This window comes from Pongo abelii, chromosome 15 (genome assembly GCF_028885655.2).
Source record: "Pongo abelii isolate AG06213 chromosome 15, NHGRI_mPonAbe1-v2.0_pri, whole genome shotgun sequence".
NCBI lineage: Eukaryota > Metazoa > Chordata > Mammalia > Primates > Hominidae > Pongo > Pongo abelii.
In genome coordinates, this window is record NC_072000.2 from 28442549 (window position 1) to 28468980 (window position 26432).

General features: G+C 39.1%; 1 protein-coding gene across 8 annotated transcripts in view; it reads right to left on the bottom strand.

Moving 5' to 3' along the window:
• The window catches only part of STXBP6 (syntaxin binding protein 6), a 244762-nt gene that overhangs the window by 68835 nt on the left and 149495 nt on the right, over positions 1–26432 (bottom strand). The window contains exon 2 of one of the 8 annotated variants that reach the window (XM_054529948.2): positions 3444–3513. The exons of the other annotated variants lie outside the window; for them this stretch is intronic. The gene's annotated coding sequence lies outside the window, so the exon portion shown is untranslated. The remainder of the gene's footprint in view (positions 1–3443; positions 3514–26432) is intronic. 8 annotated transcript variants of the gene reach the window in all.

Here is a 26432-nt window from a genome sequence, read left to right on the forward strand (position 1 = left end):
CAAGACGTTTATTCTCCACTCCACATGCTACCTTCGGGCATGTTACCTTCTAAGATACATTATTTCAGTGTTTTTTTCTAACTTTTTTTACTCTCATAAAAATAACTTACAACCCATCCTAATACTTAAAAAGCGTGACAAGAAACTCTTCTTTCAGGTTATGACTACAGCTATTTGCATTTGCTTATATTTTCTATTCTTGAAATTTGTCATTTAAATGGTCTCCAGTTTTCTTCATGTTCAAATTGTCCTGGTTCATTTAGTCTTCCTAAATAGACTCCCTACCCCATCACCACCACCTGTGTGGTCCTCCATTGACCCTAGCTGAGCTCTCCATGTCCCCCTTCGGATCTAAGTAGAATGGTTTAAAAATGCATCACAAAAATGCGAAACACAACAAGTTCACATTCAGAGTTGGACTGGTCAGTACTGCTATTTGAGTATGCCAGCATTTTAAAAAACTATGATGCTACATGCTCATGACCATCTTGTTATCTGCCACGGTGCTTTATAGGCTAATTCTTTGGCCATATTCTTAAAGAGAGCAGAGAAACATGTAATTGACATTTGAAACGTTTTTTTTTCTCTAGAAACCACGCCAATATTTTGCATCCCATTATGTTCTTTTTTCTCTATTTTCATATGGCAGGAAGCCCATTTTAAACTCCTTAAGGGAGAAAAAGCTATTTCCTTTCCTCACTAAAGAATTTCACACTGGAGAGGCATGGCTTCTACTTCTATCCCTTCTCCAGCTCCCATTCCCAATCAAAGTAGAGCGAGGTGTTTAGCAGAGTTCCTTACACACAGTAAACATCAATAATGCGTATCCATTGAATGAACACTATTAATATTGGGTGATAGGTTGTTAGAAGTAGGAAGATGGCATTGGGGAAGAAAAGACTAAAAAATGAAAGGTGTTGCGTGAAGTCTGTTGGTAGGTGTAACTAGTAGTTGCCATGGCTTGAATAACTCCCATGGAGAAAGAATAACTTCCATGAATATGTGCTGTAGGTCTTGCTTCATCAAGCTCTACATTAGGAATGGGCCAGATGATGCTGTCAGGGGCCAAAGGTTACAAGAACACTCACAATGCAGCAACCAGCTGAATATTTACTACCTGCAGAAGCAAATGATAAAATATCTCCTCTCCAGAGCAAGGACTGTCTGCACGGTGTTGCTGCTTTCAAGCCATGGCCCACTACTGGATGGTGCCTGGAGGGCTTGTGATAAGAATGGAGCACATTTTCCAAATGTGAAGATCACTAACTCAGGAACTCTGATGTCTTTCCATAACCTAAACTCAAATATCATTGCCTGGGGCCATGGATCAAAACATTCGCCTGACTCATCAGAGCTAGTAACTTTATAAGAACCTGCCTCTCTGGGATGTGTGAAGACACAAAGGCAATGCATCTGCTTGAGAGTCTTTACTAACAATCTGGTGCCTCCATCTGACTCCATGGGCCCAGACCTCCATGGCCAACAGAGTAATTTCTTAATTAGCCTTTGCTGGGCCTCCTGCATACCTTAGCACTAAGCAGTACCAGCACTTCTGTAAAGAAGGAAAATTTTCCAGGAACTAACAATATTAAACAAATAAACAGAGAAACTAAATAAACTATGCCAAAATTCTCATGAAGACTTACTTTTTCAAACAGAAATTTTAGTCTATTAGCAAATCAGCAGATTCCTAGACACTCTCTAGTATGAATAAGAAATCCAAATGGGTCTCAGAGGATAAGAATTGAGGAGTAAAATGCAAAATAAAATATAAAAAAAAAAGGATGAAAGACAAATGCATTTGTGCCTGGCAATGCAAACCTACATTGGCAAATCAGGAATTACAAATAAGATAACCGGCCACAGTTCTCCAAGTGTCTTTTTATTGAATCTTTTCTCAGCTGCTGTGACTTCATACCTGAAGTCAGTGATAACATACAATGCTAGGCATGCACATTTTGGAGTTCCAAGGCACTTGAGACCCTGTCAGACACATATGCCATCACAAAACCCTAAGAGTTGACAAAATCATGCCAATTCTAAGCAGCCTTAGAGGAAGTGACTGACTCAGTGACTAACAAAGGCCACTTTAGGGTGTGATGTCATTACAAGGATAGAGTGAATGCCTCTCTCCTATATTTCTCTACTAAAGAGGTCAAGGATGTCAATGAGAGTAGGGAGATGCCAGGGTCCACCCAGTGTTAGTGCAAAGGCTGCCCTCTTGACCACAGGCCATCATCCTTAGATCCTTATAGTTAGAACTCTGCATGCCTGGGATGCCTTCATAGCCACCTCCTCCAAGTCTATCATGTGTCCATCCTTCACAGGCCAAGTCTAGATCTTCCCTCTGCCACATGGCTTTCCTCAGAAATCCAGCTCACACTTCTTGCCTTTCCCAAAATGTTTTTGATTTTTCTCTGTAACATTCATTTTGGGACTTTGTTGTACCGAATCTAATTCAGAAACATAAAGGAAACATGCTATTTGCAAGCAAATGGTTGGTCCTAAACTGCCAGGTTGTATTTTATTTGTAATTTAATAGGTTAAGCTGTTTTTGTACATATCTTATTCATTCTATTCATTTGCTTGGGAAGTATTTTCACCTACAGGTAGTGCAAAGGGAAGCTTCAGCCAAATTCATCATGAATTTATAAAAGATTCTAAATTCAGAATGCATAAGCCTCCCTCAAATAAAAATGTATCCCCTGATAACCTTGCAATAGGATCTTGTTTATTAGTAGTTCAGTATTCTAGGCAAAATAGAATATAGCCCCTTCTTCTCAAGGGTTTTCAGGTTACATTTAGATGAAGAAAAAATTCAAGCAAGAAATGGTAGTTCAGGGCCAACAGAGGGTTCAACAAGCCAGAAGAGCCAGGACAGTTTTCAGAGGAAGGCAAGTTCTGAAGAAAGACTCAAAGAAAGAGAAGAAACTGAATCCCTCAGGGGAGAAAGGATGAACACACAGAATAGTCACTGTCTCATGTCTCCCAATGAATGGTGAAAAAGCCACATTTCCAGAGGTAACAGAGTAAAAGGTGGAGTGGAAATGGCTATGATGTGATTGGTCTGGGATTCTAATGAAACGAACAATGAAAACAGTGACTTCCATCTCTGGACTCAAGCCATTGTGGCATCCCAATAGAAGGAAGTACGGGAAAGGTCAGTGCCTTCTGCGTGCGACATTTGTTTTTCCTCCTTAGTGCTGGACAACAACCACTAACTTTCTCCCTTTTCCTGAGGACTCTTTTGTAAGGAGATTCATTTTGCAGATGAAAGTCCACACCCTGGTTCACTCTTCTCTGACTACGGGAACAATGAGGGTGTAGCAGAAGAATGCAGGAACAGTGTCCAAGCATAACTGATGCTGGCTGTGTCTGCCTGAACTCCTGTGCGTACTCTTTTCCTAAGACAATATGTATAACAATGCATAGACCGTGCCCACCTTGGATAGACAGATGCCTTCTTTTGCTGATGTGCAGATGCAAAAGCCCTTCGTTGTCAATTCTGCTGCCCTACAAATGAGATAAGGGAAGCATTTGTAGGATCACAAACTAAAGTTAGTATTCACTGAGCACTCCAAACGGGAACTTCCAAATTTTAAGTAACAGCAATTTTTAAGAGATGGAGGAAGAAAAAATCACTTGCTTTTTCCTTGGAAAATTGCTCACTCCCTCTCTCTTCCTTTTGAGGGTACAAGGAATCTTTTCTGGCCAGTTGTCTGAATTGAGGGCAGCGTGTTGCGGGGAGGGCATCCCTATTAAAGCTAGGGACAAGGGAGATGAGAGTGATAGTCACTCAGATTCTGATGTCCAGTGCTTATGCCCTAATTTCAGATTTGTATTATGGGACTCATTATACTACTAGCCTCCATTTCTAGCCAACATTTCCATAAATTGTTGCTCAGGTATGTTCAGAAGAGGAGTGTCGAAAGCCCCTTGCCCTAGTTCCACCCACGGGTACAGACTTCATTATGCTATAGGCTCCATCCCACCCATGCTGTCTCAGCCACTATCCTTGAAAGGCTCCGGAGAAACACAGCCAGGATCCAAATCACTCCCAAATGTAAACAAGCTTTGTTCACCAAAGCATAAAGCCAAGCAGAAAGCTAGGATGGTCCATGTATTGTCACAGGTGGAAGGTCATTTTAATTCAAAGAGTAAAGCTAATTAAGTGACTATTTTTCAGATGTGAGAAAAAAGTTGTTTGCTGAGACAACAAAGTAAAAGGAAATTTATGTGAGAATACATAAAGTGTTTCCTGCTAGGGGTCTTAGACAAGGTCCCTTTGCAGGGGTCCCAGCACTATACAGTGGCTCTTTCAAAGAATTACACATCGACCAGCTGTCTCCTGAGAGGAAGGGGATGTCAGTGGGAACACGCTCATTAAAATGGCTCTCCAGTGGAAGCCAATGTTTCTGCTATCAAATCACCCTATCATTCCTCGCCTGCTCCATCACGCGCCAAAACAGCACAGGATTTGGCCTAGAAACTAAGCAATCCCTTCTGCAAAGGAAGCTGCTCTACATGGAGAATGAACCTTGTACCCATTAGCACTGACTGCAGCTAACTGAATAACAGCAACAGCTCTAACAGGGAGGAAGCATCGGAGAGAAAGCCCTGGACCGGGAGTCAGGAGGCTGGGTCTCCTATGCCCATTGTGCCTACCTGTCCATGGACATTTCATATATGTGTCTTTTCCTGTCTGGGTCTCAAAAAAACCAGATGAGAAAGACCCTAAGACCGCCCTCTAGTTTTGACCTTCTACGATTCTATGAGTCACAGAAGTGCATGCTGCCCACTGTGATGCCCCTTCTCTCAAGCCTGGAGGTCTCACTGATAAAATGAGAAATAGAACACCATTTTATAGATAAAAATAGTATGATTGATCTTTACATAAAAGCTGAAAATGTATAATGTCTATTCGTTTTAAACATCCAACACACAGAGAATCTTCAACTCTTTATGTCCAGGCATTGTTTTAGGACTCATTTGAGATTCTTAAAGAGATTGCCGGATGAACTGTTGGGGTGGGGGTAGCAAGGGGAGGACTCTTGGCAGGAAGGAGCTTCATGCTATGAGAAACCTATTCTGTAGGGAGTGGAAAGATGTTATGCTCATAACTTTCCTAAATTCCCCTGGAGGGAATCATAGCTGAATATGAGACATTTATGTAAATTTTCTATTTCACTTAAGAGGAATTTAAACTGCCAACACTTGAATCATAAAGCAGTGTGACTATTCTTCTGGAAAAATCTGAAGGCACAAATAACATTCATCAAAAAATATTTATTGTGTACACACTGAAGGAAAAGTGACACAAAGGGGTAAGGGTGGCGGGAACGGAAATGAGTTGAGGGGTGGAAACAGGTACAAGGTGCTTGAAGCGCAGTCATATTTATCAGGGGGGTTCACATTTCAGAAGAGAAATGACAAGTTCCTAAGCGTTGAAAGAGCGGCAGGATATGATAAATATGGCAATGTGTATTTCTTATCACCACAAGTGTATAACACCAAACAGAGTGGAGGGGTGGGGTGAGAGGTGGGTTTTTGGTGGATGCAGGACAGCTTCTTTACGAAAGCAGTGTCATTTGTGCTGTGGGTGGAAGGATGGGTAGGGCTGATAAGGATCAAGGAAAAGAGAAGCAAGGCAGATCTCATTTAACTCTGAAACTACCCTTGTGCTTCCATAACTAAAAAGAGGAACCCTATTAACCGGGAAGGCTCGCCTTACAGGTACAGAAATAAAGCCAGCCAGAGAGCAGCTGATTTCTTTTAGATTGCCTTGACCTGGGATGAATCTTAAGACAACTCATATCCTGTCCAAGAATCCTGGATACTCTATGCTCAAACTTAATGTTTAGGAAGTAATCTTGTTAAATACATATTTATATTGAAAAGCAGAACTCCAAACTTCCTCATCTTGTTTCCTGGCCTCAACACAAAGGCACTATTATTTTGTTGAAAAGGAAATTATTCCAGTGCCCCTGCCCAGGCTCTGACAACACGTGTTTTCCCTCAATCTCCTTCCTCTTCTTGCAAGGACACCCATAGTTATAACTCACATTAGTGTGGGGCAGCACAAGGGGTTTGACATAGAAGCAACAATGATGTACTTGTGTTTCTGCTTAAACTGTGAAAACGATGTCCCTGAGAGAGAACATTCAGAATCTTACTTCCCTTGAGATATGCTATCCATTAGCAATTCAGCTGCAGGGCGAGGTTCACTTAATTTTAAAATGTAAGTCAAGAGCCTAAAATTGGTAATTGGGTATTTAATTGGGTCTGTGAAGGCACTTACTGGATTTTAACAGCTTCAACAGGTAATGTTTAAGAACATTAAAAATTAGAGCAATGATGAATCAGATGCAAATGGAAAGTGAATGAATTTTGGCACTATAATTTAACACAGAGTTAAGTAGTGTTTTGAGCTGAAGATGTTGAGCCTGGTTGGTTTTCTTAAATTTTCTTATATGCCAGGGATTATCAAAATATTTCACTTTTTAAGCTTGGCTTCCCTTCTCATAAAACTCTACTTTGAAGAGCTCAATTCAGCAGGTATATATTTGGCCTAATTGCAATCAGTATTGCTTAAGCTTATAGGGAATGCTAAGAAGTATGAGCTTTATTAATATAGCGTGGTTAAACAAAACAAAGAACATCTGTGAACATATTAGAAATCTCGTCACTCACTGGGGCATCCAGAAGACATTGGCTGGACATCTGCTAATTGAATACAATGGCTCTTTTATGATGGTCTGTACTCAAAGACTTCAAAACCATTTTATAAACGCTGCCAGTGCCTGCTGACTACTTGTTCTTTTTACAATTTTATTTTAAATATGCAATACATTTTCACACAATCAAAAAATAACATATTGAGACATCTTACTCCCATCTCTGTGTCCATCTACTCCTTTCCTTTCCTCTTCCCCTGCCTTCCTGTATACCTTTAGAGAATTTCTTTACATGGAAATAACAACAAACAGTCTCATTTCCTCCCTTTCTTACACAAAAGGTAGCATATTATATATATTTTCTTTCCTTCCTTCCTCCCTCCTTCCCTCTTTTCCTTGTTATTTTATCTCAGAACTCCTCAAGATTCATGGAAAAAATCCAAATTCACAGCAAACTTCTTCCTACTTTGTATAGCTGCATAACATTAACTCCATTCTAAGGATGAAACATGAACTACTTAACCAGTCCCCCGCTGATGGATAGTGAGTTGTTTCTAGTCTTTTACTACTGCAAACAATGCTGCATAAATCATTTTGCAAGTATGTTTTGAGAATAAAGTTCCAGAAGTGGATTGGATTACACACTCAAAGAGCAAATGTACTTGTAATTTCAATTAATATTACCACTGGCCTTCTATAAGCAATGTAACATCTTGCACTCCCACCAGAAATCTATATCTATTTCCTCATATACATGCCAAGACAGTGTGTAGTCAAGCTATGCTTTTGCCAATTTGAGAGATGAGAAATTATATCTCAGTGTAGTTTTAATTTGCATTTGTCTTATTATTGGTGAGGTCCATTTGTATTTATTTTCTTGTGAATTATCTATTCATTTTCTTTTTTTTTTTGCCCATTTTTCTATTGTGTTGACCATCTTTTTCTTAATGATTTCTAGTGGTTTTTTTCTGTTCTAAGGAGATTAGCCCTTTGTGATATGAGTATTCTCCCAGTATGTCATTTGTCTTTTGACTTATGGGGATTTGTACCATGAAATTTTGGCAGTTTTGTTTTGTTATGCTTTTTTTAAAAAATAGTCATTCATCAATGTTTTCTTCTATGGTGTCACGATTTTCAGTCGTGGTCAGGAAATCCTTCCCTACATCAAAGAATCTGCCTTAAGAATTTTTCTGGTTTTACTTTTTAATATTTAAATATTTCATCTGTTTGAAATTTATGAAGTAGGGTCACGTATGCACTCAACTTAATTTTTTCCATATTGTGATTTAGTTATTCTAACACCATTTCTTAACACTTTATCTTTTCCTCACTGATTTGAGATACTAATTTTATCCTATACCAAATTCTCCATACATTTTTGTTGACCACAAATTCCACATGTGACCTTCAATTCTTTCAGAGAGCTGATCCAGTACTGGGAGAAGACCTCAATTAAAATATCTAATAACCTTTTCTTATTTATTTATTTATTTTTAAATTTATTTTTATTTACCTTTTTCAGTCCACCACTACAATGGGATAATGGCCTTTTCTTAAACTGAATTCCTTAGCAGACACACTGGGATGTTCAACTATAACACACGTTTCATCCTCATTAGCTGGTCTTCTGTCTAAAATTCACTAAATGTTTTCTCCTTTGAAGCTGACTTGTTATCTGTGTAAACAGATTTATGTCAGCAATGCAAATTAATATGGAGCTATTATGCCTTTCCCTATTCTTACTGAAACAAAACTGTGAACTATAAAGAATTACTATAAAAGAACACTGTACCTAAAGTTCTCATTATACAGTGTTTGACCTGAATGACCACGTGCCTTAAACACGTTTAAATTAGAAAGCCTATTGACAGCCTATAAAATGATAAAAATACATGAACTCTAAGAAAATAAACAACAAAAAACAAACAGGTGAATTTAAACTATGAGCCATGTCAACAAAGTAGAGAAAAAAAATAGCTTTCTTTTAAAGAAAAAGAAGGAACTTTCCATCTACTGAATTTATCATTCCTATCAAACAATGAATAATCAAATATTACATAGAAAATAATATGTAAGATTGGTTTTGCTATGGTCATTTGTATCTCCTCTACAGCCCAATATTTAAATGTGTTTATTACATAGAAAATGAAAGCATAATAGAAGTTTTCCTTCTTTAAACAAAAGAAAAGGAAAAGAACAAAGTTACATGTAAAGAGTTTTGTACCCCAAAGCTTCTCCGGTAATCCATTTTGATACTGGAATAAACACTTAGTATCAAGATATTATTGATCGAAAGGATAAAAAAGTTTCTTGCCCTCCTCCCTGCTCCAGGCTGACTCTCAGTGTGGATCAATATTTCTTTTCATTCGGACTCCATGATCTCATTTGGTACACTTTTATTTTCTTGCTTGCATCCAAGACAACTGACTCTCAGGGTTTGTTTGATGGTGATTCTATTATGGTCCTAAACCAATTATTTTAAGAAGAGATGAGGAAAAAAGGAGAGGAACTGTACAAACAAGTTGACAGAATCCATTTTATTCCTCTCCTTTTAATGTTTCTTGCCTTTCCACATCGCCTTTCTTTCTCTAAGCTCCAGGCACTCTTTTTACAATAGAGAAACAGGATCTTGGTTGGCAGGAGTTGCCCCCTGTGAACAATAAAAAGCCAAGCAGAGATCACAATTACCACACAGTGGTAGGGCAGCTCCTGAGGGGCAACAGAGGGCAGCAAATGCCCCCTGAGGGTGTCTGGCTGCCTGCTCCGAACCCACCACCAACACGGGGGCAACCTGGAGATGATTTGTTTCTTGCTCCTTTTTATCCTCTTGGTGTATACTCCCTTTCGTCATCTAGTAAGTCATGAATCTGTTTCTACCACTATGTTTGACAGTCATGTAGTCTGAGAAGGGACTGGCTGCCTCTGTGAGTGAAAGACTAAGATATGACATTAAATACTCAACTGACATTTGTCTTCTCTCCTTGTCATGTCCCGAGTTGTCTTGTGCTAAAGGGTGCTGGGAAAACATTTTTTAAAAGTACTTAATAATTCACTATATTGTTAACAATATTCCCCAGGGAAACCAGCGGAAAAGTTTCCTTAGTTAGGCACCACTAAGAATTTGCTTCTGGTTTTGAAACAAAACAAAACATAGCAAGTAGGCACAGGAGCAAAGATTGTGAAAATTTTCCAGAGAATGAAAAATCTATTCCCAACCTCTTGAGGGTACATTAGTGCTTAGTTCATGTCCACATGTTTACTGTGCCACAGGCACAACAGAGGCTTGTCTTATCAGCCTCAACGTGCGTAGAGAGGAAGATCCTCTGAAGGATGGGGAGGGTCATAACCAGGAAACGTACAGGAAGTCAGTAAAAGGACCATATCTCTAGTGCAGAAACTGTAGGCCAGGTACATGATGCATTGCTCCCTACCATCTGGTGCTGAGTATTTGGGCTCTGTATTGAAAATGAAAGGTAAAGGGAGCCATGAGAGCAAAAATCTGGAAACATCCCAGTTCCCATTAATACAATAAAACAGACATTCATTTTAAACGACCAAATACAAAAAGAAGGCCATGCTATGGATCAATGATGAGAACATGTCATGAACTGATGATTATGATGGATCGATTATGTACACCCCGGTACTAAAAAGGAAAGAAAGGGAAGCAGGGACTTCTCTGCCCTCTAAAGGGCAGAGAAGAAGAGTTAGCAGAACAGCATTGTGGGGCAGTTCCAATCTCCGAAAGGTCAGATGAGTCACATTTCATAAGGTTCCGACATTCATCCACTGCAACTGTGCTTTCTCATTGTTTTGAAAATCCAAAAACCAAGGATACTTTTCAGATACTAGCCTACTGTTTTGAAAGCATTATTCTCACACACTTTTCATTCCTCTACTATCTACTTGCTTCCCAATACACCTTACTTTGCAGGTAATGTTACCTCCAGTGAGCTGTCCAGAGGTTTGATCTCCTTCTGTTTTTTTTTTTTTTTTTTACAAATCTGAACAGAACAGTGGGAACTTTGAGAAAGTCTCAGGCTGTGTTCAGTGTTTGTGGGCCACTAATTGAAAGGTAAAACTCAGAGGCAGCTTTCTCTATACTTTCTTGGAACTCCGCTACTTCCTCAATCTTCTCTTTCTAAAGGCCATGGTGGGTGGCCAGGGCTCCAGCCAGCAGATGTAGTTTACATTGGAATACTCTTTAAATAATGGCAGAAAAGCAAATCCCTGTCTAGGGAATAGACCTGAGAAAATAACTCAAGTATTTGAGACTCCATTCAAAATACCATGAAAAAGGCATTTAAACTGTATAGTGGGAAAACACCTGAATCAAGAAAATGTTAAGAATGACAAGCTGAAGTAAAACAGCAGAGATGACATAATTTAGTGTATCTGAATATAAAAACACAACTTACTATGGAAATCCATTTATAGCCAGTCATGATACGAAGGCAGCTGTGCTAGACTGGAGTTTACATAACCTCCCTGAAGGCAGGGGGACAGACTGAAAAATCACATGAGGACTGTTCCTAGCAATGACAAGCATACATTTTTAAGAAGCTGGTGATCTGGGCTGGCTTGCTTGAGAAGAATAATGACAATGTTAGGAGTAGGCCTAGCTCCAGTCATCACTCTGAAATGCAGCTGCCAAAAGAGTGGGGAATACAGAGCAACTGTGTGTACAGGGCTAGTGGTTGGCTGGAGCGAAGATGTGCAGGACGGATTTATGAATATCTCTATGAATGGGGAAGATCCCCTCCAATCTGCCCAAAATTGGAGGCCAGTGGCCTACAGACTGGGAGGTGCAAGTCAGGATGTTAGTTTTCTCCTTTCTATACCTTGGCAGGGCCCTTCTCTCACTATCACATCTTAACCTATCTCAAGACCGGTTCCTACCTGAACTGCCCATCAATGCCTACCCTTCTTCTGGGTGACTGAGCATAAGAGGGGCTTTCCCATACCTATGGGACTTGGTCTCAACTTCCTTAACCTTGAGATGCTTGAAGCTCAAGCAGAACTGTGTGTCTCCTCACTGGACCCAACAGGAGATGAATACACCCAATCACAGAGCTGCCTTATCTGTTTCTAGCACTCTGCTTCTTGCCAAGCCTGAACTGACCTGTATTCACTCAATTCTTTCACATACCTCCCTGGGGCTTTATTTATTTGGTCATTCTCTTCTAGTTCACTACCCCACCCCTAGTCATTCTCAGCAAGGCTTCATACATTCACAAATAAATTGCTAAATTCATTGATAGATAGAACCCTTAAATCAGCCTAGCTCTAGCCTACCACCTCTCCACTATAAGTTTATTTGTTCATATAATCCTTCATACATAATCAGCTCCACTTGATATGTAATTCAAATTTATGCATCTTAAAGCTGGCAACACTTTTGAAACTTTGTATATTCTTTCAGTCAGTAATATCATTTCTAGAAACTGCTCCTGAGAAAATAATAGTGAATGTGAATAAAGCTTTAATTACATGGTTAGGTCATGACATTGTTTATAATAGTGAAATATGGACAATAATTTCAATTTCCAATAAAAGGGATTAGTTACATGCATTCTGTTGTATTTTCACATAATTAAATATGCAACTATAATGCTATAAAATATTTAGTGACATGGAAAGATGTTCATTTAGAAAAAGAAATTATGAAACAATATGTGAATATGTCTCATAACTACAAACACACACACAGATATGGTGTTCCTCTGAGTGTTTACTTCTCTGTAAACAGAGTACTTCTCAAGTAGAGAAATACTGCTAAAAACATGTTTTTTAAAAAAATACACTCTTTATTTTAGAATAGGTTTAGATTTACAAAAAAGTGGTAAAGGAACATTTGTAACAATTAATGAATCCATACTGATATATTATTATTAAATCAAGTTCATACTTTATTCAGATTTCCTTAGTCTCTACATAATGTCCTCTATCTATTCTGGGATCCCAACAAGTATACCACTATTACTTTGGTAATTAAAAATTGTATTGGTAAAAAATTGTGATCAAGGAAACCACAAAAATTTATGATATAAACCATGGAGACAGTGCTCATGAATGGTAGAAGCCTCAAATATTAAATCTCCAACTATCTAGATACGGAAACCCCTTACTCCCTAAAGCACCCATGTTGAATACTTTCAAAGGCGGCTATCAGATGTGAAAAACTTCCCAGATATTCTGTTTATTATAAAAAAATGACCCTCTGGAATCACTGGGCTGGAATTAGTCAGTAGAGTTTCCATTGTGAAGTTTTGGTTCTAAGATCTGGCTTACTCACCAGTTTTTGTTCTTCTATAGTGTTTAATCCCCCTGGGATTCTTCTGCAAAAGTGAATGGAAATGTCAGACTATCCTCCCCAAAAAAGAATGTTTTTTAAAACATGTCTTGAATTGGAAGTTTCCTACAACACAAGCTCTTAAGTAACTGGCAAACAAAAGAAAAAGCTATCTTTAAAACAAGGTTTAAACATAGGCGACAACTAAAAACATTAACTCTCCCCTTTAATATTAAAACCCCTCTTTTATTAAAGGTTGCCTTCCCTTTAAGAAATCTCATAATCAATTTTTTGCATGTAACTGTATAGCTATCTCTGCAAAAAAATAAAATAAAATAAAATAAGGTGGGGGGGCACATCTTATTCAGAAGACAAAGAAAAAGAAGGCTTCCGCAAATCATTAAGATTCAAAGGATCCATCAGCCACCTATATTCTGTGGAGTGGGACTGGCTGCAGACTAATCTAATCCTTAAAAGGTATACTAGAAAAAAACTAGAACAATTTCCTCTTGTCAAAACACATTCATATCTTCAAATATAGTTTTAAAGAATTTTGGTTAAAATGACCTGAAGAACAGCTGCAAACAGCTCCTGATTTCCATCTTCCATTCCTAATGGAAATTCAGAAACAGAAGGTACCAACATCTCCATTTCTGAATCAATAAATTTTCATTTTAAATTACAATGACATAATAAAGGAATCCTATTTTGACTCATTTTCCAGAGGACAGTAATTCTAACAGCTCACTTTCCAAAAGCAATTAAAAAAAAAAAAAAAAAAAAAAACCCAAAGCACTGCCTACCTGAATCAACAGTCAGTGCGAGATGGGCGGCACTCGCTGACATGGCGCTTCAGAGACTGCGCCTCTGTGTCTTCTCCCCAAGCATACACATAGAATGACTTGGCACCAAAGCAGTTCTCCTGGCAAATCGATCTCCAATGCTAACTTTCCAAAAATATGCACATATTCAGTAAAGCATATGGATCTATAATGTTTATGAATACCCTATTAATAATTTATTATTTATGAACCCTGTTTTTATATATTTTGCCCCATGACAGGTACACTCAGTATGAAATGCTGAATTATAAAGCTCCTCACTGTGTCTTGACATGGTTTTTGTCTTTATGTGTAAAGTCACATGAGAAATACATATTTTTAAAGTTCTGAAGATGAAAGACATAAGGAAGCATACATTCCACAGTTTTGTCAGGAAACACAAGAGACTGCTTTTCTAGCTTTTCCGAGACCTCACTGCTTCCCCATTAGTGCTCTGTTCTGGTCTAGCCATGAAAAGTCAAGAAGCAAGGATGATACACCTATTTAGAAGGAAAATGTCTCAAGGTTTCCACCTGCCTGCTCTCGGTAAAATAAAACTTAGTGGGGTATATCTGAAAATCTAAGAGGACCATGAAGTTTCTGTGATATTTCTATTCTTTAATTCAAAAACATTGCTTTAAAAAAAGAAAAACCACATCTGATACGTTGGAATTGAGAGGTTCTCTGAGGTGTCTGCCACCTCTCCCAGGTGTTGCCAAAAAAGCCAGTCTTCATGCTGTGATGAGCCCCTCCATCTCCAAAGTAAGTGTTCCAAGGCCTATTTTCCTGTACTCGAGATTTGGCATATCCAAAGGCCACAGGGTAAACTGCTAAGGCCAGGCAGGCTTGCTACAGGAGAGCCACCTCAGGACTCTGAGAGTACCTAGGATAGACAGGCCTTAAAGCCCATCACATTCAATCCCCTACCTTCACAAGGGAGGCCACCAAGGGCCAGAGAAGGGCAAATGTGCCCCAAATCATTAACTCAGGCACAGCTCTGGTTCTTCTAGTTTCTCTGCTAGTCACAGCCATTGCACTTGTTAACAATCCACAGATGAATGACATCCATTCTCTCAGTTATCAGCTCAAGGTTTGCCTTCTCCCTGAAATCCTCCTCATGCATTCAGCATTTAGTCCAAACTGATCTAAATATCTATCTTCGATCTATATTTTTAGGTTAAAAGAACCCTAAAGAACATTGGCCATGTGCTTGACATCCTCTATGACATCCATGTGACGTGACGCTACCTAGTAACAGAAAATTTACTACTGCTTGTGGATGGATGCCCTTTTACTCCATGTACAGGAATATATGAATATGGTTTTTGAGTCCCAGAAAATAAATCTGGTTTGCCTTTCATTTACAATTCTTGGATATCTGAACTTAGTCTTCATGAATTTGCACTTATCTAGGGGAAACATGCCTAGCTTCTTTCTCTATGTTTACACATTGCCTGGTCTCCTTACACAGTTGCTTAATCCCCCACTTCTTCAGCTAGGTTAGTATCTTCTTCAGGGCAGGACACTCTGACAACACTTTTTGTACATGACCTGCACAACTTCTACTTGTCTCAATCGCTTTGAGCTCACAAAAAAGAGGAGGGAAACATTAGCTATTTCTTATATTTTATTCTGATATAATTCTCAATTGGTGCCAATTTTTGAAATATTACAGAGTGGTTAAAAACACCTTGCTTTGGAGTCAAAAAGACCCAGCTACAAGTGCCTGAGCTGCCATTTCTTATCTGTATGATTTTGGTTGGGATACTTTATACCTCCATGTTCTTATCTATAAAATAGGAACAATAACAGTAACTGTAAATCCAAGTTATTACAAAGATTATAAATGACAATGCATCTAATGACCTTAATACAGGACCTGACATATTAAGTATTCAATAAATGCTGGTTATCATAATAACCATCTCTGAGAAATCTTTGCTATCTAGAACTCATCTACAATTCAGATGACATGTTCTTGTTATTTTATTCTGGAATTTGGTGATATTAATTACTCTGTGGATTGCCAACAATTCTGTTCACCCTTTATGACTTGTCATTTCACATTAACTTTAACTATTTACACATTTGCCAACACCTCGTGCAGTCTGAACTTATACCTGGTATTCAAAGTAACACTCTCACACTGTATCACATTATTCTTGTGCCACATGCATTTTAGCTACCTTAGAATTTTAAAAAACTCCAATAAAGCAATTGAGAAGGACTTGTAACTAGTAAGTAGATAAATCCAGATTAAAATCCAAGTTTCCCAACCCCTAGTCAAGCACTGTAGAATATCTTGCTGTTTCTTCTTTCTTGAATCCAATCCACAGGTATTGGGCTATGCCTTCTACTTTCTGAACCCTCTCAAAAGAGGCATGAAATCCCTTGCACTGAATTTCTAAACAATAAACATGGAACTACAGAATTTCATCTAGCTTCTGTCCTACCCAAAGTGATATCAGGGCTCAAAGCATGAATGAGAAAGTATTTTGGCAGGAAAGGTATTATTTTACTTCCAGAAATGTATAAGCTCTTGATAGTTAAGGCCTTAACAAAAAGCCTCCTAAACTATTATAATACATATAACATTTCTCTACCCTTTGGTGCCTTATTTCATATGACTTTTATAAAAAGCGTTAAAGGAAAATCATGCATTCATCCTTATTTTTTTCCCAAAAATCAGCAAAATTCTGAACCTGTTAATTTATCATCACTGGCAAATAAGGAATTCTCAACAAAAAGTAAGCATCATACTTAGAACACATTCCCAACTATTAATTTTTCCACTTTCATGATTCAATTTTAATCTCATAGCAGAGATGAAAAGGTTTATGTTTTAGAGGAAATTCACTCTCCTCAGCCCTTCTTCCTAAAATCTATATTTGGATTCAATAGTCAGTGGTCTGAAACATTAATGGAGCCTTCCATTGAGCCATTACTCTTTTTCCCTTTTTGTTTTGCAAACAGGGCTTATTAAATCTTTGCTGTAGGCACCAGGGATGAAGAACAGTGAGAATGTGCTGATGTGAAAGGTTTCACTGAACTCAGGCAAATCATTTCTGATTTGCCATAACTCCCTAATAGTAAATGCCCCAAAAGTATACTATTTGGGTGGAAAATATAAATTACCATCACATAAAACACACTAAAGGAAAACCAAAACCCACCCCTCTCCCTGTGCCAGGGGTTTAAGGCAGAGATGTTGACTGCAGATGCTTCCCACTAAGTATCGTCAAGTCAGCGTAAAGAATACATTTTTGGTGCTAATGCAGCTTGATGCAAGTCCTACTAGCAGTGAGGGAAGGAAATTGCTGCATATTTTTAGGACACACTGCATTTCTTTATTTTTGCTATTCTCCATTCTATTTTAAGCTTAGACACACTCATACAAAATTAAGTTTAATACACAGTTTAAAGACATATAGTACACAATTAATTTTAATAATTAATCACGTGATGATAAGGAAAGCAAAGCCAATATACTTCTGTTCTTCATGATTCATAGAAAAGGTAACCAAATTCCAGGTCAAGACCATGGTCTGAACACATGCCTTTACTTGTGGTTTCTCTTAAACCTCATTAAAGTGACTAAGGAGATTATCTTTTAAAGGCACAAACCCAAAGACAAATGAAATGGAAGAGAACACAACATCAACAAAACTTTGCAAGCTATATTGCAAATGGATAGGTGGTTAATGACCCAAACAGGCACAAGAAAGCTAAAACCTAAGCTGGCAGTAGGGAAAAGCCGCAAAGCAACCCACCCAATATACATCAGAGAATCTCCCAAAATCTAAGGATTTTAAGGCATCATCACTACCTTTGGAAGTAGGGGTGAGATAGAGCTAAAATAGAAAAAATGGGCTGGGTGCAGTGGCTCACCTCTGTAATCCCAGCATTTTGGGAGGCCGAGGTGGGCAGATCATGAGGTCAGAGGATCGAGCCCAGCCTGGCTAATATGGTGAAACCCCATCTCTACTAAAAATACAAAAATTAGCTGGGCGTGGCAGCGCACGCGTGTAATCCTTGCTACTCAGGAGGCTGAGGCAAGAGAATTGCTTGAATCCAGGAGGAGGAGGTTGCAGTGAGCTGAGATTGCGTCACTGCACTCCAGCCTGGTGACAGAGCTAGACTCCATCTCAAAAAAAAAAAAAAGAATGGTTCAAAGTCTGTTCAAGAAAATATTTCGATGCCCCAATCCCTTTCTCTGCTTTTATGGGTAGGTTCCTGACTTTTCTAACCCTCTATGTACCAGACACAGTTTAGGGTAATGACAATGTATTAAAAATAATTACTGTTGTTGTTTTCTTCAAAGAGAACATTTGCATACTTGTTTAGAGTACCCTGCCCCCTTTCCTCTTTTTGTACTTAGCTCCCAGGACCCTGGCAGCCAGACCATACTTTTTACAGGCAGTTTAGAAAATCCTTCCCTGGGGAATCTAACCTAGACAAGAAGAAAACCATGAAGATGGTGACATCAGGGGCTTCCCCATTAAACAGCACAGCCAGGCCCCCTTATCATGAAGTCCCAGGTAACAACACCCAATGACATGCTCAGGGTTTCTAATTGACTTTTAAGGTCCTCTTCTTAAATATGAGCCAACCACCAAGAATCACTGAGCCAAGTCTCTAGTATGAAAGTTAGAGAACTAAACAGACTGTCAAAAGCAACCAGGAATATACAGGGACTATGCAGGGGGAAGAAAACTTAAAAACAACAACAACAATAACAATGACTATCATTAATTCCCTCAGGAAAATAACAGAAGATGGTCTATTCATAAAACTAGAACAGGATGCTACAAGAATACCCAGAAAAGAAAAAAGTGTACTTACATATTTTATGTATGCGTGTGTATGAATTTGTAAAGCTCAATTACTCAATCGTAAAGTTAGAAACTAAAGTTAAGAAAATCTCCTCCCAAAAATAGGGTTGGAAGACAGGAAAAAAGTAAAAAGAAATTAGAAGAATTAATCCAGGAGAGTCATACTAATCAGGATCCTTTGCAGAGAAAATAATTCATGTTATTTAGTTTTAGCAGAAATTATTTCTTACCATACATTAAATAACATAATCTTTAAGACAGCTAAAGAAGCACACTTGAAGTTGAGCTTTCAGTACAACTCCCCAACTGTACCAGAGAACTAAGCCACAAAGGGAGCTTCACCTCTTCTAACATCCAGAGACTGCCTCTTGAAGTGGCAAACTGCCGCTAGAGCCACTAATTCCAGAAGCATGTTATTACTGCCAAGATCAGGGAGTCATAGGTATTGCTATGGACTGCAAAGCCAGGCTGTGCCTGCCACAATCCATACAAGCAAAATGGATGACAAGTAGTCTGCTTCTTGACCTCACAGAGCTAGTGCCCAAACACTGGGATGCCTGCTAATGCTGTCCCAGAGTAAAAAGCTTCCATGGCCATACCTGCCAACAGAACAGAAAGAAGTACAGTCAAATCGAAATCACATTCAGAACACTAGCTGCAAAAGATCTTAGAAACAGTGTCTATCCTTCTAGCCCCTGCAATACACAAAGGTAAACTGGAAGGAGGTTGGCATGGATGTGGGATAATTCACAATATTCATCACAAGATCCTCAACATCTGAATAACAAGGTACTGAACAACAACAACAAAAAGATGCACATAGAAAACACGAGGGTCGGGTGGAGGAGGATCATGCATGAAATTAATTCAAGAAAATTTGAAAAAAATTAATTCCAACACTGAAGGAACCCACTAGCTACTAGTACAATAGATGAAAAGAAACCACTCCTAGATGTATTACTGTGAAATTGCTGAACACTAGGGATTAAAAGAAGATCTTACGAGCTTTTAGAGAGGAAGGGAAAAATGTCCTATAGAATAGATAAGGAAATTAGCATCCTTTTGGACTTCTAAAGGATACTGGAATCTAGAATACAAAGCCACAACATCTTCAAAAAATGTATTCCTTTGAAATAAATTGAAACAGTATTAAACAAGAGATTCAAGGCAGAGTTAGCCCCCATTTATTCTTCAGAGGGAGCAGTGCTATAGAGAGATAGGCACAAACTCCCAGCTGATTGCCCTATCCTTTATTTAATTTGGTACATTTATTCCAACTTAGAATTCTATACCCAGCCAAGCTAACAATCAAGTATCAGGGTAGAATTACATTTTCAAGCAGGCAAGTTGTTTGTGCCAGCAGTGCACTGCTGCCATCTGGGCTCTATTTTGACCTTTATCCTGAAACTTGTCTTTACTTTTTTCCTGTGTTGAATCCCTGTTTCTTGTATCTGTCTTCCTCTTGCTCAGTTATGTCCTTGTTCTCCAGGAGTTTCCTAAGGAAGGGCTCATAATGTCTTCTGTGCACAGATAACTTTGGACAGTGTATTAATTACGGATGCAAACAAGGCCTGAGAACAAATTAGGAGAAGAAACTGCTTCCACAAACCGTGGAGTCCTCCTAACAGATCTATAGACATTTCCTTTTTAGACAAAAAGTGCCTATTTAAATAAAGAATAGGGCAGTATATTGGGGGCTTGAGTCCATCTCTCCATAGTGCTGCTCCCTCTGAAGGATAAATAGGGGTTACCTACGCCTTGAATACTCCGTTCATATCCTGTATATGGTTAGCCTGAATGTCAAAAGACTAAGAAAACATTATTAAGACATTAGTAAATACCACAATTTCATTTTACACTAAAACCTCACCATTAATTCATTCCCTGTTCCCCATCCTGTAAAGAAAGAGAACTGTCAGTAGACCTGCCCGACCCTCTCTAAAGAAATTTACTTAGAATTCCTTATGAATACTATAATCTATCTCATTTCACTAAATAGAGGAAAACCAATATTAATTTTACCTACCACTAAAATTAGCCTTGAGGGTACCCATGTTTCCTTTATATCTTAGAAAAGCTTATCTAGAAAAACTATTTAGGTAAAGCTTTGATTTGTTCAATACATACATAAAATCTCCCACACCAAACTAAAAGATAACTCTAATGGAATACTGTGTTCCTTCTCTTCTGACATTTCTATAATAAAACTTCCTCTAATGTCTTGAACATGTAAGGCTTCTTCCATCTGATGATCCTGGTGCAGAACATTTCCTCTTCCTGGAATGGCTTTCCTGCTCTTTCACTTTTTGTTAACCCCCATTAATCTTTCAGAGGAAAGCTCAAGAGCCACATACCCTGGAAAGCCTTCCTACAACTCCTGGACCAGATCAGGTTCCCTTTATAAATGTTCCTGGCTTTTAGTACTTTTCTTTCCTGGTACGTATCTCAGTATATAACTATATATGTTTGAAATTATTAGATTACCCCCAACACATGTACACATTAGGTTCTATGGGGCACTGTCTGTCTTGCTCACCCATGTATTCACAGCATCTTATGCAATGCAGACAGTCAATACACAGGTAATGTATACATTAGTTTTTTTTAAAAAGGAAAGAGGTCAGTACAGAGAAAAAAAGTGGAAGGAAAACAAGCAGGAAAGTGGGGGGAAAAGAGGGTAGAAGAAAGGGGAGAGAAAGAAAGAAAAATTCTAGGTGCAAATTCTCATTTTAGGTAGAAGTATTTATTTTTAGAATTTTTTAAATTGATGTATCTAGCAAGCTATTCTGCTTTAGAAATTTCAGAGGTTGCCAGAGGACTTGGTAAATGAGCCAGATGTTTCTATATTCTTCAAGGGGCGAAATAATTCTGAGGAGGAAGAAATCATGGAGTTGCATCCTTAGAAAGCAATTCTGATTCTGGGCTAGCCACACCCCTTGGTTTGAGTCTTTTTCTTCCCAGAAAAGTCATGCAGAGGGCAGGGCCCCCCGCCCCCTCTCCATGTTGTCTTCCATGAGCATTCGGAGCAGACTGTCAGAGCAGGTTTCTGAACTCTGGTCCTTGTGCTCTGGCATCCCATTGACAGCACTGAGTTGCAATCCTCTGGGCCACGCTGTTCTCACACTGGCTCCATATGGCCTGCAGACCATGAGAGCTGCAATGGGCCATGTGGGAGAACATCAAATATGAGGCACATTACTAAGATGTTATCAAGCAGGAGCAGGGGCTTGGGCAGAAATGGGAGAGAACTGAGTGGACCCCGCACGTTCTCAACTATTACTGTAACTAGAACTCCCACAGCCCTGAAGAGGGAGCAGAGTGAGCCTTATTTTCCACATTCCGCTGCTTTGAAGTGCTCTGCCGAGAGATATTCAGCAGGAGAGCCCAGGAATGGCATTCTCAACAGCCAGGCTGCAGGGGGACTTGCGCTCTCTCTCCTGCAGGTATGGTGCACACAACCTGACCACTGTTTTCTAGGTGAGCTGTGGTAGTAGATCCCAGAGACTCAAATGCCCAGAGATAGTGACTGTCTAAAAATTATTGATTTTGATCTAATGATAGTAATATTTACAGAGAAACTAGCCTTTCGTATGAACAATACAGCTCTAATGACAAAAACAACAATAGCTAACACTTAGCATATGAGTGCTTATTATGTGCCAGGACCTATTCAAAGTATTCTGCATATATTAACTTATTTAATCTTGGCCACAAACCTAAAGAACTTACCACTTAAATCCATTTTACACATAGAGAAACCAAGGTACACAAAAACTAAGGAATTTGCTCTAGACCACACAGCTAAGTTGCAGAACAGAGATTAGAGCTTTGGCTATGTGGCTTCAGGGTCTGTGTTCTTATTTGCCAAGCAGTGCTGTCTTGCTCAGTTGGGAAATTCCCAAGCACTTAAGAGTGTTAGGTAACAGACAATATATATAAAAACAAAAAAGCCTCCATCTGTGCAAAATATGGGGTACTAATGTGGAATCTGTGACTTCCAATTATGACTAAAATTTTGTGAATAATCCCTAACACAAATGCCTAACAAATAAAAATTAGGGCTACAGGGATACTCAATGGTCAGTTACTTCATTTTGTTGTCTTCAAATGGCAATAAAATATATGTACCTCCCATTAACATTTTCCAGAAATTCCCAAATTAGAAAACAGACTTCCTTAGTAACTGTAAGATCACAAATATCAATGCATTTAAGGAACAGCTAGCTTTACAGTAAAATAATTCTAAGTCTGAACTTCAGTCTAGTCATTTCTCTTTTGGGTTAGTGGCATTTTATAAAAAGACCATATAACACAAAATGATAATTAAATATAAATAAGAATAAAAATCAGGACCAAGGATCATAGAAATAGGGTTATAGCATCAAATCAGCGAAAAGAAAAAAACATGCGTTATACAGGTTCTACGGTAAAAGCAGAATGGAAACAGATTAAGTCATGTTAGGGAATTTGAACATGGTTTTAGAAAATTAAGCAAGACTATTAAAATTCAGCTTGCATTTTAGAAATAAAAAAGTTTTTGCAGAGTTGAGGATCGCCTGAATGGAAATGGACAAAAAGACAAAGACCAATTTGGAAAGTATCTCAGGGTCTCATAAGAGAGAAGACGTAGGTCTGAAATAAACCAGTGTAAAATGATGAGGACTTAGGGACTCTCTTGAATGTAAAAGGTGAAAGAATTGGAAGACCAAGTCTAATGCTAAGATATCTAGGTTGGGGAAAGTGATTAGAGGGTGATGTAGTAAACCATGTAGCAACATACAAGGGGATGCCAGGAGGTGCTGTATTGGCGTGGATTTAGGTCAGGTGGAAATATTTACTAGACAACCAGGGCAGCGTGGACTAGAGACAGTCTAGTTAACTGGGGGAGAAGCAGGAAAGGTCCGTGTCCCCCAGACAGGAAACTTAATGCTGATGAGAAGAGCCCTAAGCAGATTCCATATTCCCCAATCCATAGAACACAGTATTTTCTTTTGGCTATATTCATCACCTGAGAGTTTGCTTTGCTCACATTTGTTTGCTTTATGGGGTACTTACCACATCTCACAACTCTGCTCACATCTGCATTAACTTTTCCCTATAGGCAATGGGGCAGGGACAGAATACCCCTCTCTACCAGCCTAAGAAACTCTTGCATTGTGTACAAAGTGGTAGCTAGCAGACGAAAGGCTGATGGAGACTGTGGCTTCCCACTTGCACAACTTCCCTGAATCTTTATTTTAAAAGTTTTCCATTCTAACTCTTCTCTTTATTTCTCTCTTTTTTTTTAATACTCAGGAAAATTTCTCTAGCTCCTTCCATATCATATCCCACTGGTTTTATGATCTTTGCCTTGAGCTTGTCTGGCTATTTTTCTTTCTTGTGTGTTAGTACTAACCTCTAAAATGAGATTTTTTTCTAAGCGAATAAGCCCAAGTCAATATCTCTATTTTTATCTCAATCACTAACCATGGTCCACGTGTTAAGCTACCAAATGTTCCCAAGAACTGTTTTTCTCACAGAAATCAGTCTAATTTACAGTTGGCCAAAATAGTGGTATTTTCCAATATCAGCAGCAAAGGAGCAACACACAGAACACAAAAGTGTCCAGATTTTTTTCATTGTGAAATGACCATTTGATTGACTGTAGCCAGGAAATAAAAACCACAAGGAATTCCAACATGTTAACGCTGTTTATCCCTGCCTAATTGTACCATTAAGGAAAAGAGATTTAAATGCAATGTGCTTACATTCTATCTAGAGGGCCCATTCTTCAGTTCTGACTTCAACAACAGGACTAGGTTTACTGGCATTCATGTCCAGTGAAAGGAAGGCGGTTAGGAGGAGTCGCACTAACTTTCTTTTCTGTTAAGAGCTCCCGTAGCACTCAGCCACTCTTGGTGGTGTATCCTTGTGTTGGGTAAGCTACCCATATGCCAAATGATTTCTAGTAGAGGTCCAGACACACACAGGATTGAGGTCAGAGTCATTCACAGACATTCGAAGACATGAATAAAAAAACAAATCCTCTCAAATACACAGAAGATAGGGTAGGGCTTCCATTATAATAGTAAGTCAGAACACTAAATGTTAAAAGTGGTAGCTGGAGCAATATCGGAGTATAGGCTCTGCAGGCAACTCACCTGGGCTGACATCCCTCTCTTCCTTCATTAGTTGTGTTATCACGAACACGCTGCCTAACCTCTCTGAGCATGAGGTCCTCACCAGTAACAGGCAAAAATTATACTTCCTCTTTGGGTTGTCTTGAGGAGTAAATGAGATAATTTATGTAAAGTGATTAACACAGTACCAGCACACAGAGCTCACTGAACAGTAGTTACATTAATTATTATGTTTGTCAAAATCATTGTTAGATACCAAAAAGAAGAGTGTGGGGTGTCTTTGGAGGGGCTGGAGTACAGGCTACAACCAGGCTCTCTCCAAGCTCATAAACCTAAACACAGCATAGGCAGCGGCATTTCTGAAATGAACGTCCTGGAAAGAGGATGATTTCTTCAGCCTTCCAGACGAATTCTTCAGCCTTCAAAAGTCCACGATCTAGTGTGGTCCCAGGATGTGTGTCCACCTGCCAGCCTGTTGGCACTTAGCCATTTTTGCACTGGCTGTGGCTCTTTCCCACACTGATATTACTAATGGCATGACAGACTCAAGTTTTGCTCTACCAAGAAACCTATATAAATCTTACTCAAAACTATACCATCATCACAATCATCTGCTGGGGATTTCATTCCTAACAGAGGCATGTAAAGGAGACGAAATAAGACAAGAAAAACAATGCCAGCACTTATGTGTGGATTGATGTGGAGGCCACAATTCAATTTTAGGCTCTGATTCCAGAGTCCTGGGGTGTAGCTCCTTATTTCAAGAACAGAACCCGCTGTCAGCTTCCTCCTATTCAAGGAGGGTTTAAACAATCAGAGATTTGCTAATATGCAGTTACCTGGGTCCCACTCAAACCTACTGAAAATGAATCTCTTGAGAAAGAGAGAGGAACCCAGGAATCTGCACTATAACAAGCAGCATTTCATGCATATTAAGATTTGAGAACCACTTACTTTAAGGGCTCATAATTTAGTAAAGGATACACACATACAAGCTTTCTAAAATATCTGGCCGTCTCTGATAGGTACCATAATAAAGATATGGAGTACAGAGGCTGAACAAAGGAGAGAAAGTCATTCCAAACTGGTAGATCTAGGAGAACCTCCCAGACTGGGAACTTGGAAGGTGGTTAGGATTAACAGCAGAAAAAAAGCTGGGCTAGGAATGAGGAGAAAAGGAACACAAGAGTTCTCATAGGTAGAGGAAACCAGGTGAAGAAAAGCATCCGGAGTAAGCATGTCTGGGGTATGTCTGAGCTGGTGTTAGTGGGGCCCAAGTGAGTGGGCATTTGGGGAGGGGGTTACTATTTCAGGTAGAGAGAGGAAGGCTGTACCACTGGGTGAGACATAAGACTAAAGGCCTTACACACCAGTCGGGGTCTGAGTTCTAGTGTCTCTTTGCACTAAATCACTGTGGGAGGTTTCTGCAGAAAAGTAATATCAGATCTTAGGCCCACATTTTAGAAATTTTGGATTTCCAAAATCCAAAAAGCGATGGAAACCAAAAGATTTTTTAGGCTGGGTGCGGTGGCTCACGCCTGTAATCCCAGCACTTTGGGAGGCTGAGGCGGGCAGATCACGAGGTCAGGAGACTGAGACCATCCTGGCTAACACGGTGAAACCCTGTCTCTACTAAAAATACATAAAATTAGCCAGGCGTGGTGGCGGGCGCCTTTAGTCCCAGCTACTCAGGA